Below are 17,322 nucleotides of genomic sequence, written 5' to 3' on the forward strand. Positions count from 1 at the left end.
AGGTCAGAAAGGCAGAGAGAGGCTGCTCACAGGAGGGAGGGAGTTATGTCCAAGGAGAGGGCAGAGAAAGAGGCCATGGATCCAGGAATTTCAGTTAGGGAGGACTAATTCTCAAAACACTTGGCTTTAAAAACCAGAGGGCATGAATTCCCTGAGTTTTTAAAACTAGTGGGACTTACAGCCTGGAGCTTTAAAAGTCTGTTGACTCAGCACTGGGCAAGTCCTGAGAGCAAGTGATAGGTGGGTCACAGTTCTTAAAGAGATAACAACCTGTGCAGAGGCATGTAAAAAAACAACACTGAGGGCAAATAGGGGACAGATCTGTTCAGACTGATTCTGAAGCATGTTGGGGGACTTTGAAAACAAAGGAGCTGGCGGGTGCCATTTTCCTCCCTTCACCTCTCAGCATAAACAGAGCCACCCATGAGAGTCATCACTACACAGACACTGCTACTTAACCTGGTAGTAGTATATCATGTCCACAAGTTCTCCTGAGGACTCCCCAGTCCAAGCCTAATAGTCTTGGATCTGGGCTCAGGGCTAATTTTCTTAGTGCACACATCATGCCCAGCCACTGTGCTGTGCACAGCCACCACCTCATATGGCGCCTAGCAGTTGGGTGTCCAATTGTCATGGTGCACCCAGCCATGCACCCCCAGCAACCATAGCATACTGGGCCCAGCCATGCCAAGCCTTGAGCCCTCAGCTGCCCCAGGCCCCAGCCACTGTAGCACTTCATGGGATCTAGCATAAGACTGCTGGCTGAGTGCAAACTCTGCTAAACCATCACACCATTCCCAAGTTACTTTGTGGGCATGCATCCTCAGAGCTGGCCTGCCTGGGTCCTGCTAAGTGTCCACAAAGAGCAAGCATAGCCCACAGTAGGCAGAGTCAGGGCGAAAGACTGCAAGGAAAAGTGACTGACATGACAGCAGGCAGTAAGCAACACACGTAGGATACACTCCTGAAATGCCAGATTTTGGTTAAAAGAGAACACTGGATTGCAGGGCACTCCAGGACCTCCTCTTCAGGAAGTCACTTTTTTCAAGAATGGAATATATAGCTGAATTTCTTAACAGAGAAAGAGACACAGAGAGACAGAAAAAATGAAGAGTCAGAGGAATTTATCCCTATGAAAGGACAGGGCAAGTCCACATCCAGAGTTCTAAACAAAACCTGGTAGAGAAATTAAGACAATGATCATAAAGATACTCACTGGACTTGAAATAAGAGTGGAAGACATGAGTGAGATCCTTAATTATACAAATAAGGAATAACATTGTAGAGATAAAGGTCTCAAGAAATGAAATGTGAAATATACTTGATGGAAGGAACAGCAGGCTTGAAGAAACAGAGGAATAAATTAGTGAACTCAAAGACAGAAAAATGGACAGTAATCAAGCTGACAAAAGAGAGGATAAAATAATTATGCAAAATGAGAATAGATTTAGGGAACTCAAACATAATAAAATAAATATCAAACATAATAACCTATGTATTATAGGAGTCCCAGAAGAAGATGAGAGAGAAAAGGGGATGGGAAATTTATAAAAAACTAGTAATAGATAATGAAAAAAAAAAAAAAGAAAAAATAACCCAAATATATCACCAAAGAAAAGTAGCAAAACATGAAAGATAATAAAGACTAGAGAAAATCCTCAGAAATAACTATAAAACAAATAAATAATAAAATGGCGATAAATGCATATCTATTAGTAACTACCTTGAATGTAAATGGACTAAATGCTCCAATCAAAAGACATAGGGTAACAGAATGGATAAGGAAACAAGAACCATCTGTATGCTGTGTGTAAGAGATTCATTTTAGACCTAAAGACATATACAAATTGAAAGTGTGGGGATGGAGAAACATCTATCATGCCAAAAAAAGCCAGAGTAGCAATACATATATTGGACAAAATGGACTTTAAAACAAAGACTATATTCAGGAGGACATTATTTAACAATAAAGGGGACAATCCAACAAGAAGATATAGCAATTGCAAGTGTTTATGGACCCAAACTAGGAGCACCCAAATACATAAAACAGTTACTAACAAACATAAAGTAACTAAGTGATAATAATACAATGATAGTAGGGAACTTTAACACCCCACTTACATCAATGGACAGATCATCTAAACAGGGCATTAACAAGGAAACAATTATTGTGATTGGCATCTTAGAACAGATGGATACAACATACATATTCAGAACATTCCATCCTTTAACAGCAGGATACACTTTTTTCAAGTGCACATGGAACATTCTCCAGAATAAATCACATATTAGCCAATAAAAGAAACATCAACAAATTCAAGAAGATTGAAGTCATAACATGCGTCTTTTCTGACCACAACTATAAAACTAGAAGTTAACTACAAGAAAAAAATCTGGAAAGACCATAAGTATCCAGAAGTTAAACAACATGCTACTAAGCAATGAATGGGTCAACCAAGAAATAAAACAAGAAATTAAAAAGGTACATGGAAACAAATGAAAATGAAAACATAATGGTCCAAAATCTTTTGGATGAAGCAAAAGTGGTTCTAAGAGGGAACTGTATAGCAGTACAGGCTTCCTTCAAGAAGAAAAAAATCATAACCTAACCTTACAACTAAAGGAACCAGAAAAAGAACAATAAACAAAACCTAAAACCAGCAGAAGGAAGAAAATAATAAAGATTAGAGCAGAAATAAATAATATAGAAACCACAAAAAAAAAAAAGAAAAAAAGAAAACAGAACACATTAATGAAACCAGGAGCTGGTGATTTGAAAAAAATAAAAAGATCAACAAAATTGATAAATCTCTCACCAGAGATATCAAAAAAGGGGGAAAAAAGGAAAGAACTAATATAAATAAAATCACAAATAAGAATTGAAAAAATAACAATCAACACTACAGAAATAAAAACAGTTATAACAGGATATTGTGAAAAATTGTATGCTAACAAATTGGACAGCCAAGAAGAAATGGATTAATTCCTAGAAATATATGGGCTACCAAAACTGAAAAAGGAAGAAATAGGAAATAGGAAATTTGAACAGATCCATAACCAGTAAAAAAACTGAATCAGTCATTAAGAAAACTCCCAAAACAAGAGTCCAGGACCAGATATCTTCCCATAGGAATTCTACCAAATCTGTAAAGAAGAGTTAATACCTACCCTTCTCAAACTATTCCAAAAAGTAGAAAAGGAAGGAAACTTAATTCATTCTATGAAGGCCAACATTATCCTGATATCAAAACTGGATAAAGATACCACTAAAGAAGAGAAATACAGGCCAATATCCCTTATGAACATAGATGCAAAAATCCTTAATACTGGCAAAATGAATTCAACAATACATTAAAAAAATCATTCACCATGATTAAGTGCGATTTATTCCTGGGTTGTAAGAGTAATTTTATATCCACAAAGCAATGAACATGATACATCACTTCATAAGAGAAAGATAAGAATCTATGGCCATTTCAATAGATGCAGAAAAAGCATTTGACAAAGTACAATACCCATTCATGATAAATCCCTTACCAAAGCAGAGTTAGAGGGAACATATCTCAACATAATAGAGGCCATAGATAAAAATCCCACAGCTAACATCATCTTCAATGGAGAAAAACTAAGAACTATTCTCCTAAAGTCAGGAACAAGACAAGGATGTCCATTATCACCACTTTTATTCAACATAGAGTAGCCTGAATAGCTAATACTGGATAGCTACAGCGATCAGATGACAAAAAGAAATAAAAGATATCCATATCAGTAAAAAAGCAGTAAAACTTTCACAAGTTTGCAAATGACATGGTACTACATATAGAGAACGCAAAAGACTTCATGTAAATGCTGCTAAAACTGGAGAATAAATTCAGTAAATTTGCAGGACACAAAATCAATGTACTGAAATCTTTGCATTTCTCTACACCAATAATGAAACAGTGGAAAAAGAAAATTAAGAAAACAATCCCATTTACAATTGCACCAACAATAATAAGATGCCTAGGAATAAACCTAACTAAAGAGGAGAAAAACCTGCATTTTGAAAACTATAAAACACTGATGAAAAAAAATTGAAGATGACCAAAGAAATAGGAAGATATTCCATGCTCAGGGATTGGAAGAACAAATACTGTTAAAATATCTAAATCCAGAGCAATCTACATACTAAATGCAATCTGCATCAAAATACCAATAACATTTTTCAAAGAGTTAGAACAAACAATTCTAAAATTTCTATGGAACCACAAAAGACCTTGGATAGTCAAAGCAAAAAAAAAAAAAGCAAAACTGGAGGCAACACAATTCTGGATTTCAAGTTATACTACAAAGCTATAATAGTTAAAACAGTATGGTATTGCACAAATTTAAGCACATAGGTCAACAGAACATAATAGAAAAACCAGAAATAAACCCACAACTATATGGCCAATTCATCTTCAACCAAGCAGGAAAGAATATCCAATGGCAAAAAATGGTCTCTTCAACAAATGTTCAGAAAATTGGACAGCAACATGCAAAAAAATAAAACTGGGCCACTTACTATTTCTTATGCCATGCACAAAATAAATTCATAATGGATTAAAGATTTAAATGTCAGACCGGAAACCATTAAAGTCTTAGACAAAAACACAGGCAATAACTTCTTTGACATCAGCCATAGCAACTTTTTTCTAGATATGTCTTTCAAGGCAAGGGAAGCAAAAGCAAAAAATGGACTACTGGGACTACATCAAAAGAAAAAGCTTCTGCACCACAAAAATCAAATGAAACTTACTGAATGAGAGAATATATTTATTAATGACATATCTGATTAAGGGTTAGTATCCCCCCCAAAAAATATATAAAGAAGTGATACAACTCAATACCTCCACCCCCAAACCACATAAACTGATTAAATCCGGGCAGAAGACATAAACAGACATTTCTCCAAAGAAAACACCTGAATGGATGGCCAACAGACCCATGAGGGGGTGTTCATCATCATTTACATGAGGCAAATGCAAGTCAAAACTACACTTAGTTATCACCTCACACCTTTAAGAATGGTTAAGATCAACATTTTGATTTTAACAATACAAGAAATGACAGGTGTTGATGAAGATGTGGGGAAAGAGGAACCCTCTCACACTGTTGGTGGGAATGGAAGCTGGTGGAATGGAAACTGTGGAAAACAGTATGGAGTCTCCTCAGAAAGTTAAAAATAGGACTACCCTATGATTCAGCAATCACACTGCTAGGTTTTTACCCAAAGAATACAAAGGAATACAGAACACCAATTCAAAGGGACACATGCCCTGTTATGTTTATAGCTGCACAATATTCACAATAGCCAAGAAATGGAAGAAGCACAAGTCTCCATCCAATATGGAATATTATTCAGCCATGAGATGTTGCCATTTGCAACAACATGTATGGAGCTAATGAGTGTAAGGCTAAGCAAAATAAATCAGAGAGAGACACATACTATATGATTTCACTCACATGTAGAATTTGATGAACAAAACAGAAAGGAAGAAAGAGAGAAAAAGTAAAATCAAGAAACAGACTCTTAATTATAGAAAACAAACTAATGGTTACCAGAGTGGAGGTGGGAGTGGGATGGGTTAAATACCTAATGGGGATTAAGGGGGGCACTTATGATGAGTGCCAAGTGATGTATGGGATTGTTGAATCACTATATTGTATACTTGAAATTAGTATAAAACTGTATGTTAACTAACTGGAATTAAAATAAAAACTTCGAAAAAAAAAGAAGACTGACTTTCCTAGAATTCAAAATCATTGATTTTCATATTCTTGTTCTATTTCCAGTACAAAGTTAAAATTTAAACTGTTCAATGATTGTCTCCTTCTTTCACATAATGTCAAACTGTCTCAGGATATAACCATATATTTCTCAATCCACAATTTTTGGTGTGTGGGCATGAAAAAAATAAAATATTGTTTCAACAGTTACTTTAAAAGTCACTTTCTTTCAATAGTAGCATAATGTGTTTTTGAAATTTGTTTAAATATATATATATATATATATATAAAAGAAAGCATGCATTTTTATGGAAGTACTATATATTTTGCATTCTTATTTTAAAAAACATAAAATGCATTTAACAAAGTGAAAAACATTTTTATATTTATCACTCTCTTCAAAACAACAGATAGAAATTGTAAAAGAAAAACAATCTCACCCACATTACAGTAAATTTGGTTAGCAAGAAGGTGGAGTTTACAGTAATAGCTTTTAAGCAGATTATCTAATTTTAAAATAGTCTATATTGCACTTTGTGTGAAACTGAGATGGAAGAGTACATTTCAATTTGTTTAAATGCCTTTAACAGTAAGGTTTTTCAGTGCTCAATTTAATTTTGCATTTAATACCTTTTTGTTAAATTATTTCCCTCATTTTTTTTCATGATCTTATTTTGTTTTTAATTTCATTTTGACAGAATCTTTCTTCCCTAGGGAAGAAAATGTTTAAGCCATCTTTGCCACTGATTCTGAAAGAAGTTAACTGTATCAGCCCCATAAATAAGCCAGAAAAAACCAATTTGTACCTCTGGTTGATAAAGAACCTGCTGCTGGATTTCCCAACAGCCTAGGCAGTCTGCTAAAATGAAAGGATCAGTAATTTTTATTTGGGGAAAACAAGGGCGGGTGGTCAGCAGTGATTGCATCCCACATTCAGGGTGTTGGCAATTAAGTTGTAATGACTTGGCTGCCTGTTTGATTGGAATTCTCAGTGTGTGCTTTGGTAGAAAGCACATGTGCTTTTAGGACTCCCTATTAGATGTACCTTACATGTTTTGACCAATTGTTAAGTGCTGGATGGCTATTTTTTCAAAGCTACATTCAGCATGCAAAACAAACAAACAAGCAAACAAACAAAAAATGTGTGAGTGCTCTTAATTCAATGGCTTCAGACTTGCATCAAAATAGGAGTACTTTTGAGCTCTCTGGTTAGAAACTTTCCATCAGTACATTCATTGTTATTGATCCTTTGAAACAAAAATGCTTGTTCATCTCACTTCTTTTTCTATTTTGAGCTTATTTTTCCGAATAGGGTTTTACCACACACTGAGGTTGTTTCTGTCTTTCACTTTTTCTATTATAAATATATCTTCACTTTGAAACAAAGCCATTCATTCTTGAAAACAATGTGTACAATTTTGTGATTCTGAATCCATACATTTTAACTAAAGGGTAATTTAGGAGAATAACATTAAAACTTCTGGATTTCTTTTCTTTCAAAATTAAAATAATTCAAATTATCAAGTTCATATTTTAAATACTTTGTTCTCCAGATATAATATTGTTTTGTCAATTGTTTAGATTCTGTTCTCTGCATTAATTCACATGATGATATAAAAGCAATTTTACCCAGTTTGAAAAATCAACCCAAATGGAATGCTGAGCAGAGAAAGATCTTAAAATTAATAAAATAAAATGCTCCCTACCCGACACTTTATTTTTTCCCCAGATAAGAAAACTGAGAGCCATAGAAATTTAGTGAATTTCTTAGAACACAGATAGAAATGACATTTTAATTAAGGGGTTTAGTTCATGTATTTTTTAATATGAGGAAAAGTTATTTTAGATGGAAATTGAAATAATATGTTCCTGAATTCATGAGCATAATCTAGCTTCCCAGAAAATTCTTCTCGATTTTTCTATTTCTTTTCTGTATAAACATAAACAGATGCTAGAGACTTGCAAATTTTACATTTTGGTAGTCAAAACTCATATGGACGCTTCTATCTTATAGGTTTAATTTGCCATACCATGAAAATAATTAGCCATGGGGACATGGACAAATTGATCATCTTGGACTTTACGTGAGAGAAAAATCAGTCTTTGTATTTATTTTATGTTGATGCAAATGAGAACTTTAAATTGCCAAAGTACAAATAGAGGGGTGATTTTTTTTATTCACAATTTTTATAGATTTTCCTTTTTTATATAATTAACCCTATTTCTGATGATTAGAAATTGTATCCCTTATCATAGGAAACTGACCTATGGAATTGGGAATGGTTTGTGCCCATCAAATCTACACATATGTCTTTTGATTATTGGATATCACAGTGGTATTTGGGTCATCTTTTTTCAGTTTTCTTTCTTTCTTTCTTTCTCTTTCTTTCTTTCCCAGTTACTAGACTGATATTAAACAACAATAGAGCAAAGTGTTGGGAATCAAGGCCAGAGATTAAAGTTTATTGTTAGTGTAAGGACTGATATGAAAAGCCATAATTATTAAAATTACCCAGATGAGAAGTGAAGATCTCAACTAAAATCAGAGTGATAGAAATGTTGAGGAAGAAATAGGTACAATAAATATTTTTTATTTTATTTTATTTTATTTTATTTTATTTTATTTTTTTACCCATAGTCAGTAAACTGAGAGAAGACTAATGAATGAAAGTAAAATCTCAGTTGTTTTTTGGTCTGACTTGTGCAAATGAGCATATATCTTTCAGGGTGTAATGGTTAAGTGTGTAGACAGTCTGTTCAGATTCCAGCTCCAGTATTTATCAGTTGCATGAATTGATGTAAGTAACTTTGTTTCTTTGTGTATCAGTTTAATTTTCAAAATGGTGATATTAATATCTTTCTTTTACATTTGTAGAGTGCTTAAATAAGATATTACTAGTGTCAGCCATAGAACAAATGTTACCTATTGTTATTGTTCACTGAGACAGAGAATGCAGGAGCAGAAGAATGGTATAAAAGTGATTAAGATTTTCACACGTTGAATTGGGAATGCTTTTGGCACATCTGTGTATAGATGTCTGATAGTAATTTTGATACACATCTTTGGTGGCTATACATTTGGATTTATCAGTAATAGGCTATATTTGAAACATGGCTTTGTATGAAGTCATTATAAGAGATGGTATAGATTAAGAAAGGCAAAGTATCAAAGATGAAATATTTTTGAGGAAATATCTGATGTAGCACATATTAAGGAGGAATAATCAGAGTGATAGGAAGAAAACTGGGGGGAAAACAATGTCATAGAAGTCAGGAGAGAAGTATTAAGATGGTAATGGACTACTAACAGTAGTAGGCAGAACCAAATGCTAAATGACCCAGGTAAAAGAACTGAAAGTTAAATCTGTATTAGAATTGTCCACTCCAGATGTAGTAGTAGGTGCCAGGAATCCAGGAATCTCTAAGGAAATCTTTAACGTATGAAGAGAACATTTGGAAGTAGAATTAGTAAAGGTAAACCAATTTTCTTGACAGGGCATGACTGAGAAGAGAAGAATGGAGAAAAGTTATAGCTGTATAGAATATGAAGCTTACAAGTATCTCATTTGATTGCTTTCTTTTTCTTTTAAAATATTGGAGCTGTCTTTAGAGTTCTTTTCTGTGTAATTATTTTGTAGATATTACAGTTACAGTTTAACAAAATACAATTTTTTTAAACAAAATCTTTTTTTTTTTTTTTAAGATTTATTTATTTATTAGACAGAGAGAGAGATCACAAGTAGGCAGAGAAAGTGGGAGGCAGGCTCCCTGACAAGGAGAAAGCCTGATGTAGGGTTCAATTCCAGGACCCTGTGACCTAGGCCAAAGGCAGAGACTTAACAAACTGAGCCACCCAGGTGCCCCTACACAAAGATAATTGGCACACTTTCCAGCACAAAGATCATTGTTCTTTCAAATGTTATTGTCTGTTCTCATGGGAAACTAGTCTTAATTAAAAGATCCACTAAATATAAAGTGAATGCATCAATTTCCTATTTCAAAAAAATATTTGTGCCATTCATGGAATCCTGGTTACATTTCTTAAACATATATTAAGTATCGTCTGTCGCTATTCAATATCTATATGGTTAACTCACATTTGATGGTGGGATATCATCTTCTTTGATGCTTAAATGGTGATAACACTGGTGTTCAACAGGAAATGAACCTTAGAATTGTTAGCCACACTTATCAGTCAGAAACATCAGTGAATTAAGCATGGTAGTAACACTGTGGTCACAATCTAGTTGACAGTAAGCTACCATTTGTGAGTCTCACATGTCAAGGAAATGGATGCAGATTTGTCTTAGAAAACAGAGATGTAGGGCGCCTGGATGGCTCAGTGGGTTAAAGCCTCTGCCTTTAACTCAGGTCATGATCCCAGGGTCCTGAGATGGAGCCCCGCATCGGGCTCTCTGCTCAGCAGGGAGCCTGCTTCCTCCTCTCTCTCTCTGCCTGCCTCTCTGCCTACGTGTAATCTCTGTCTGTGAAATAAATAAATAAAATCTTAAAAAAAAAGAAAGAAAGAAAAAAAAAAACCAGAGATGTCACTAATGTGTACATGCTGTTGGCTCTAACCTGCCCTGGCTCTTAACAGGGGAATTAGTAAATTAGTATGATTTGAAATATCTATTTCTGGATATTATTTGGAAGATCTGCAATGTGGGTGGCAGTGGGTGTGTTGTCAGCTGCCAGTGATGAATATCAACACTATAGCTTATTTTAGACCTGCATGCTATCAAGAATCTGAAGACATCACTCTCTCTTGCAAATAAGTAAATAAATCTTTAAAAAAGGGGTGGGTAACTAGATGGCACAGTCTTTTGTTAAGTGTTCAACTCTTGGTTTCAGCTTGGGTAGTGATCTGTGGGTCATGAGATTGAGTCCTGAGTTGGGCTCTGTGCTCAGCAGGAAGTCTGTATGAGTTTCTCCCTCCCTCTTCCCCTCCCCCTCCCAACTGCGCTTGCTCTCTTTCTCAAATAAATAAATAAATCTTAAAAAACAAACAAACAGAGGCACCTGGGTGGCTCAGTGGCTTAAGTCTCTGCCTTCGGCTCAGGTCATGATCTCAGGGTCCTGACATCGAGCCCCGAATTGGGCTCTCTGCTCAGCGGGGAGCCTGCTTCCGCCTCTCTCTCCGCTTTCCTTTCTGCCTACTTGTGATCTCTGTCTGTCAACTAAATAAATAAAATCTTAAAAACAAATAAACAAACAGACAAATAAAAGGTAAGAGGAGATGATTTCCATCTAAGTTGTGGGATGGAATGTTTTACCATTGATCATTTCAGCGTTTTTTTTTTTTTTATTATTTTATTTTCAAAAAGATTTGACATATTTGTTTGACAGAGAGAGAGCACAGCAGGGGAGCTGCAGGGAGCCCCATGTAGAGCTTGATCTCAGGACCCTGGGATCATGACCTAAACCAGAGGCAGGTCCTAAGCCAACTGAACCACCCAGGTGTCCCTCCTCCTACCTTCTTTTCTTTTCTTTCTTTTTTTTTTTTTAAGATTTTATTTATTTAGTTGACAGAGAGCGAGAGATCACAAGCAGGCAGAGAGGCAGACGGAGAGAGAGGGAGAAGCAAGCTCCCCACTGAGCAGAGAGCCTGATGTGGGGCTCGATCCCAGAACCCTGAGATCATGATCCGAGCCAAAGGCAGAGGCTTAACCTACTGAACCACCCAGGCGCCCTGCTCCTCCTACCTTTTAAATACAGACAAATGAGGATGTAGGCTTTCTGATTCTTTGGCAATACTCTAGTTAATCATCAGAAAGAAGCATGTCATTTTACTGCTATTTATTTACTAATACTTTTCCAACCCAACGTTTCAGACAAAGTGGGTTTTTATTATTAATATAGAAGTCATTACTTAGGAATTTCATTAATAAGGAATTCAGATTGTCAGGGTTGGGAAAAAGAAGGTCTAGAATGGAGGAAAAGAACTGTTGAGTTAGTTTAGAATTTTCAATTAGAAAGAGTGAGAATGCAGGAAGGCTGTGGTGATAAGGGTTTTGGTTAGAGGGTATATGAAGATGTCTAACTGAGGCCAACTCAGAAAGGGAAGGAGGAAGAGGGAGGAGACTGAAGGAGACTTGGGGAAGAGTCAGAGGCAGGAACTAATAGTTATGCTGAAGAAATGATCTAGAGGAAAAAGTAGAGGTTGAATAATATGAAATAATTATAAGAAAGAATTTCAATGAGGTATAGAGTTAGTTTTAGTTTTATCTGAATTGTGGCCAATTGCCTTCATGATTATATTTTACAATCTGTTACAGAAGCATTATATTATATTTATCTTTTCATTACACATATATTTTATTATCTTTAATATGTTCACAGAATTATTACTAAACACTGAAGAACTTTCAAAGGAAGTACATATTTTTTAAATATTTTCCTATTATTGTATACCTTTATAACCCTCAGACATTCCCTCTTTTCTATAATTTATTTCATGATAGAGAAGGCATACTTTATAAATTTTCACCTTTCACCATATTATGGTTCTCTTGTTATTGATGTTTATAACATCAATGTTTATAACATTTTAAAAAACATTTTTATTTTTATTTGAGAGAGAGGCAGAAGAGGGATAGAGAAGTAAGAGAATTCCAAGCAGACTTCCCACTGTGCATGGATCCTTACACGGGGCTCCATCTCCCAACCCTGAGATCCTGATCTGAGCTGAAACCAAGAGTTGGCTGCTTTACTGACTGAGCCACCCAGGCAGTCCTGTCTACACCATATTTTAAAGTCAGCATTAGAGTTCTAAGATTTAAAATTAGTGACCATGGAATAGGATTGAATTTGTAACATTGATATTCATGGAACTTTTTAAAATGATTAGTTCATATGAGGAATGGTTAATGATCTTCTAAATTTATAATGGCAGATCTTGTGTAAATCATGGTTTAAACACAAATTGCATATTTTTAAATAACATACTTGATCTTGTGTGTGTGTGTGTGTGTGTGAGTCTGTTATTCAATTTTTCTGTAAAAACTAAAAGCAAAATATGAAGTATTAGAGAATGATAACAATACAGCACAAAGAAACACAACAAAAAAGGAACAACATGAAACCCAGTTTCAAAGAACAGAGGAAAAACCCAAACTCTTCTAGGAATAACTTGACTAACATTGGGCAGTGATTCAACATGCTTGAGATGCATTTTTCCTAACCTTTAAACAGGGGGGATTCTGTCCAAGATATCTACCTCAAAGTTAACTGCATACTATAAATCCCAGAACAATCTTTTTTTTATAAGACATATTAACGTATGAATAAGCTTCTAAAAAGAAAGGGTAAGAGTATCCTCATGCATAATTTTGAACACCACTATTATTAAATATTGCTTTATTCTATGAAATGTGCATACTTTAGGGAAAAGGGCTCCTTTAGGGAAATGTGACCTTTGTACCACTAAAAGTTCAAAATTATACTCAGTTCTTACACATGATGTATTTGTTAATGGTAATATAAAAATGCTTAAGATGTTCAAGAACAGAGCAGTAAAAATACAGATCAAATTAAAAGCTATTTTAAATCTTACTTAAAATTAAATTGCACAATTTAAATTCTAACATAAAAGATGTTTGATAATGTTGAGTACCCATGAAATATCTAAGAAAGTTCATTTTTTCTAAACTTTGAAATATATTCCTATATCTACATAAAAGTTTTATAACCATTCGGCTCATTTACATGAAAACATTGATTCTAATTCTGCCTGGGATACATTGGGTTAGGAGTGTGAAGAGTTGAATTGTTTAGGAATTGTTGCTGGCTTTTTAAAAAATGTCAGTTTCACATTTTGACAATATATAAACTATCTTTCTTATTCCTTTCTTCTAAAATTTTCCTCCCCTTTATCTAACATATGTGATTTGTAAACACAGGTAGCATATTATTGGAGTTAGAATAAAAGGCTTTGAGACAGACTGCCTGCATTTAAATCCCATCTTTACCTTTTATGATTAGTAGATGTTGGGGAAATAACTCAAAATATTTCTGTTTCAGGTTCCTCATCTGAAAAGAAAAGAAATTAACAGTAGTTTAGTTTGCATTTAATTATAAAAAGAAATGATCAACATTATATCTATATTTATATCTATGTATACACACACACACACACACACACACATATATATATATATATACCATCTAGCACATAATTACTACTCAATGTTATTTTGCAAGTTTAGCCAAAGGTTATAGGCATTACCTTGTAAGAATTTAACATTATCCATTAAAGGCATGTCAGAAATAAAATAGTTGTGATATGGTTTTCTTTAGTCCTAAACAAGAACTGTTTGTCAAATAAGACAGACTGGCAGTTCCTCCCCTTCAAAATCAAGTCATTTCTTGGGCGCCTGGGTGGCTCAGTGGGTTAAGCCGCTGCCTTCAGCTCAGGTCATGATCTCAGGGTCCTGGGATCGAGTCCAGCATCGGGCTCTCTGCTCAGCAGGGAGCCTGCTTCCCTCTCTCTCTGCCTGCCTCTCCATCTACTTGTGATTTCTCTCTGTCAAATAAATAAATAAAATCTTTAAAAAAAAAAGTCATTTCTTGGTCACTCAATGGAATTTTTGACAGTAATCATTTCAGTGATATTGTATCAAGCCTCATCAATTAAGTAAATAATCAAAACAGATACATGTTTTTCCTACTAAGCAGTTAGAATTCTACTAGATTCTGACTTTCTGAATACACACAGAAGTATAGAGCATGATTTCTGTTCTTATGAACTAAACATTTAGTTGAGCAAAGAAGACACATATGTGGAAAACATATGATACAGTATGTATTAATATTAAAATGAGCTTCTGAATGCAAAAGAAATTAGCTTAGTTTAGAGTTTGGTTTAGAAAGAATTAATAATATTTGAATAGGTAGTAAGGGGGACATTCTAAGAAGAAGGAAATGCAAAAAGCTTGTATGTGTATAGAAGGGAGCATTTGGATTAGATGTGAGAAGTCATGATGATCCTTAATTGTCCAATTCTTTGTGGTCAGTAAATGGTAGAAATTTTGCTTATTTTTCTTTGGACCTCAGGAGCAAATGGTCCAGTAATCATTAAGCAGTTGATGGAACTACCTGACCTTTGTTAACCAGTTCAATTTATGTTGCTAAATGTGTAACTTTAACTGAAACATTGAATTATATCTGACTTTTCTTTGAGCTTCACTTCTCTGGGTCAATAGTCAACTATTGACTTGCATATTTTCTATCCTGATATATTAAAGGTTTTTGATACACACTGTTTATTATAGTTATGGCCTCAAATATTTTATGTTTAGTGCCGTGCTATTAATTTGAAAGCTGTTAACTGTTCTAGAGTACAACAGTCAAGAGTTCTGTAGCTAATAAACATAATTTGATAGATGGTGTTTTCTGAATCTATGAGAAAACATATCTGAATTAAAAGAAAATTGTAAGTGGTTCATTTTCTTATGCAACACAAGAAAAAAACAGATTTAGAGATCATATAAAAAAAGGTTTTAATAAAGTAAAATGCAGGGGCGCCTGGGTGGCTCAGTGGGTTAAGCCTCTGCCTTCGGCTCAGGTCATGATCTCAGGGTCCTGGGATCGAACCCCACATCGGGCTCTCTGCTCTGCAGGGAGCCTGCTTCCTCCTCTCTCTCTCTCTGCCTGCCTCTCTGCCTGCTTGTGGATCTCTGTCTGTCACATAAATAAATAAATAAATCTTAAAAAAAAAAAATAAAGTAAAATGCATTTAAAGAAAGAAAATGGAATTTTGGCTAATCAAGTTAACAACCTATAGCATAAATTTTTATATCAAAGAAAAATTTTAAAATTATATTCATTCTTTAAATGTAATGGGTCATAATATTTTATATCAAGGAAACCTTTCTGATGGTATTATTTCTTAGCATTAACTCGTCAGTTTCATTAATCTTTAAGGGGTCTCTTATTATGTTCCTTTTTTTCCTCATCAGGTGACTTAGATTTATGTCATCAGCATCAAACAGCTACCAAAAAATGTGAATTCAAAATGTGTTTCTCCCTTTATTTTTTTCTTTCAGGGAAATCCCGAGGGGTTTGACACTTTTCATCCTCCAGCCATTAATCATTTTGTAGAGAAAGGCTATATATTGGTAAGTCTCACTCATTCTAATTGCTCTTTTGAAAGGCTTGATTGTAATACAAAACAAGGAAGATTAAAGACAAGTTAACATCATTGCTTAGCTAAGTAGAGAAAGACTTTTTTTCAAAGAAAATTTGTAACATCAGGATTTTGTTTTGTTTTAATTAATCTACTAATAGGAGTACTACCAAAAACTATTGTTGTAAAATTGAAACTATGTGGAGAATGCAAACTAGTAGTCTTTTTTGAAATTCTGAAATGGTGGTGGTATTACATAGAGATAATTTTTATTTATGTTTTATTTTCTTAAATGTTAAATTTCTTTCTTCAAGAAGAAGAGAGAGAGTCTGAACAAGTACAAGCTAGAGGGAGGTGGGGGGAGGGGCAGAGGTAGAAGGAGAAACAGATTCCCCACTGATCAGCAATCCCAGCACCAGGCTGGATTCCAGGACTAGAGATCATAACCTGAGCCAAAGACAGATGATTAACTGACTGAGCCACTCGGGTGCCCCTATAGATAATTTTTAAAAAGACATTTTATTAATTGACACCATGGCTTATAAACGTTAGTTGAATGAGCATCCATGAATAAGTCTGAGCCTGCAGTCAAGTAAAAGATAAATTCTAAACAAAATTTAAAAGGTTAATAAACTCTGTCAATTTTCATAATACAGAATATTTATTTTGGAGGTTGAAATTCAATTTTAAATTTAAATAATTCTTATGTAGTTTATTCCATAAAACCAAATACATGCTTTTTTGGTTTCAATTTATTATTATTTTACTCTATATAAGTGACATTAATGTATCCTGGTTTCATGTTTTTGAACAACTCTTCCCTCAACTAACCAGTTAAGCTTTTTCTTTCTCTGTCTTAAACACACACATTCATGCCTTAAAATATCGTATTATATTTTATATGTTATCCTTAGATTTGTATTTATGTGTTATATTTAGGTCACAATTAATTACTTTGAAATTTTCCAATTTTTCTAACCTACAGTTTTTAAAGTATTTCTCATGGCCTCACATGCTTTGAAGCTATGATCTTCAAATTTTTGATCAAGATCAAGTTAAGTCCATTAGTTAAAAATGTTAAATATATACTATGGTATATGGACATTATTTATAAATTACATTCATTCATCACTATCATTATTAGATCGTCAAATAATAATAAAAATATGAAATGCTCACAAAAGAAATTTTAAAATAGGTGAAAATGTATATATACTCTCTGTGTATATGGTCTTTAAATATATTCTAGTGGAGCTTTGGGAACCCTTGTTCTAGAAATCCTCTGCTTTCTTCTATTTCCAAATACTCTCAGAAGCTGTACTGGGTACTCAAAGGCTCTAACCAACCTCATTTTAAGCATTAGATTGGATAGAAATTGTGTATACTGCAAGTCGGTGAGTGTGTTTATACATTTATGGACACAAATGTGTGTATGCATGGGGATGCTGTAG

At 34.3% G+C, this 17,322-nt stretch overlaps 1 protein-coding gene across 4 annotated transcripts in view; it reads left to right on the plus strand.

Annotated features, from left to right (window-relative positions):
• Positions 1–17,322, plus strand: part of PTPRD (protein tyrosine phosphatase receptor type D) — a 2,315,363-nt gene that overhangs the window by 592,901 nt on the left and 1,705,140 nt on the right. For all 4 annotated transcript variants that reach the window (XM_059143037.1, XM_059143036.1, XM_059143035.1 and 1 more), the window contains one exon: positions 15,792–15,863. The gene's annotated coding sequence lies outside the window, so the exon portion shown is untranslated. The remainder of the gene's footprint in view (positions 1–15,791; positions 15,864–17,322) is intronic.

This window comes from Mustela lutreola, chromosome 12, assembly GCF_030435805.1.
Source record: "Mustela lutreola isolate mMusLut2 chromosome 12, mMusLut2.pri, whole genome shotgun sequence".
Classification (NCBI taxonomy): domain Eukaryota; kingdom Metazoa; phylum Chordata; class Mammalia; order Carnivora; family Mustelidae; genus Mustela; species Mustela lutreola.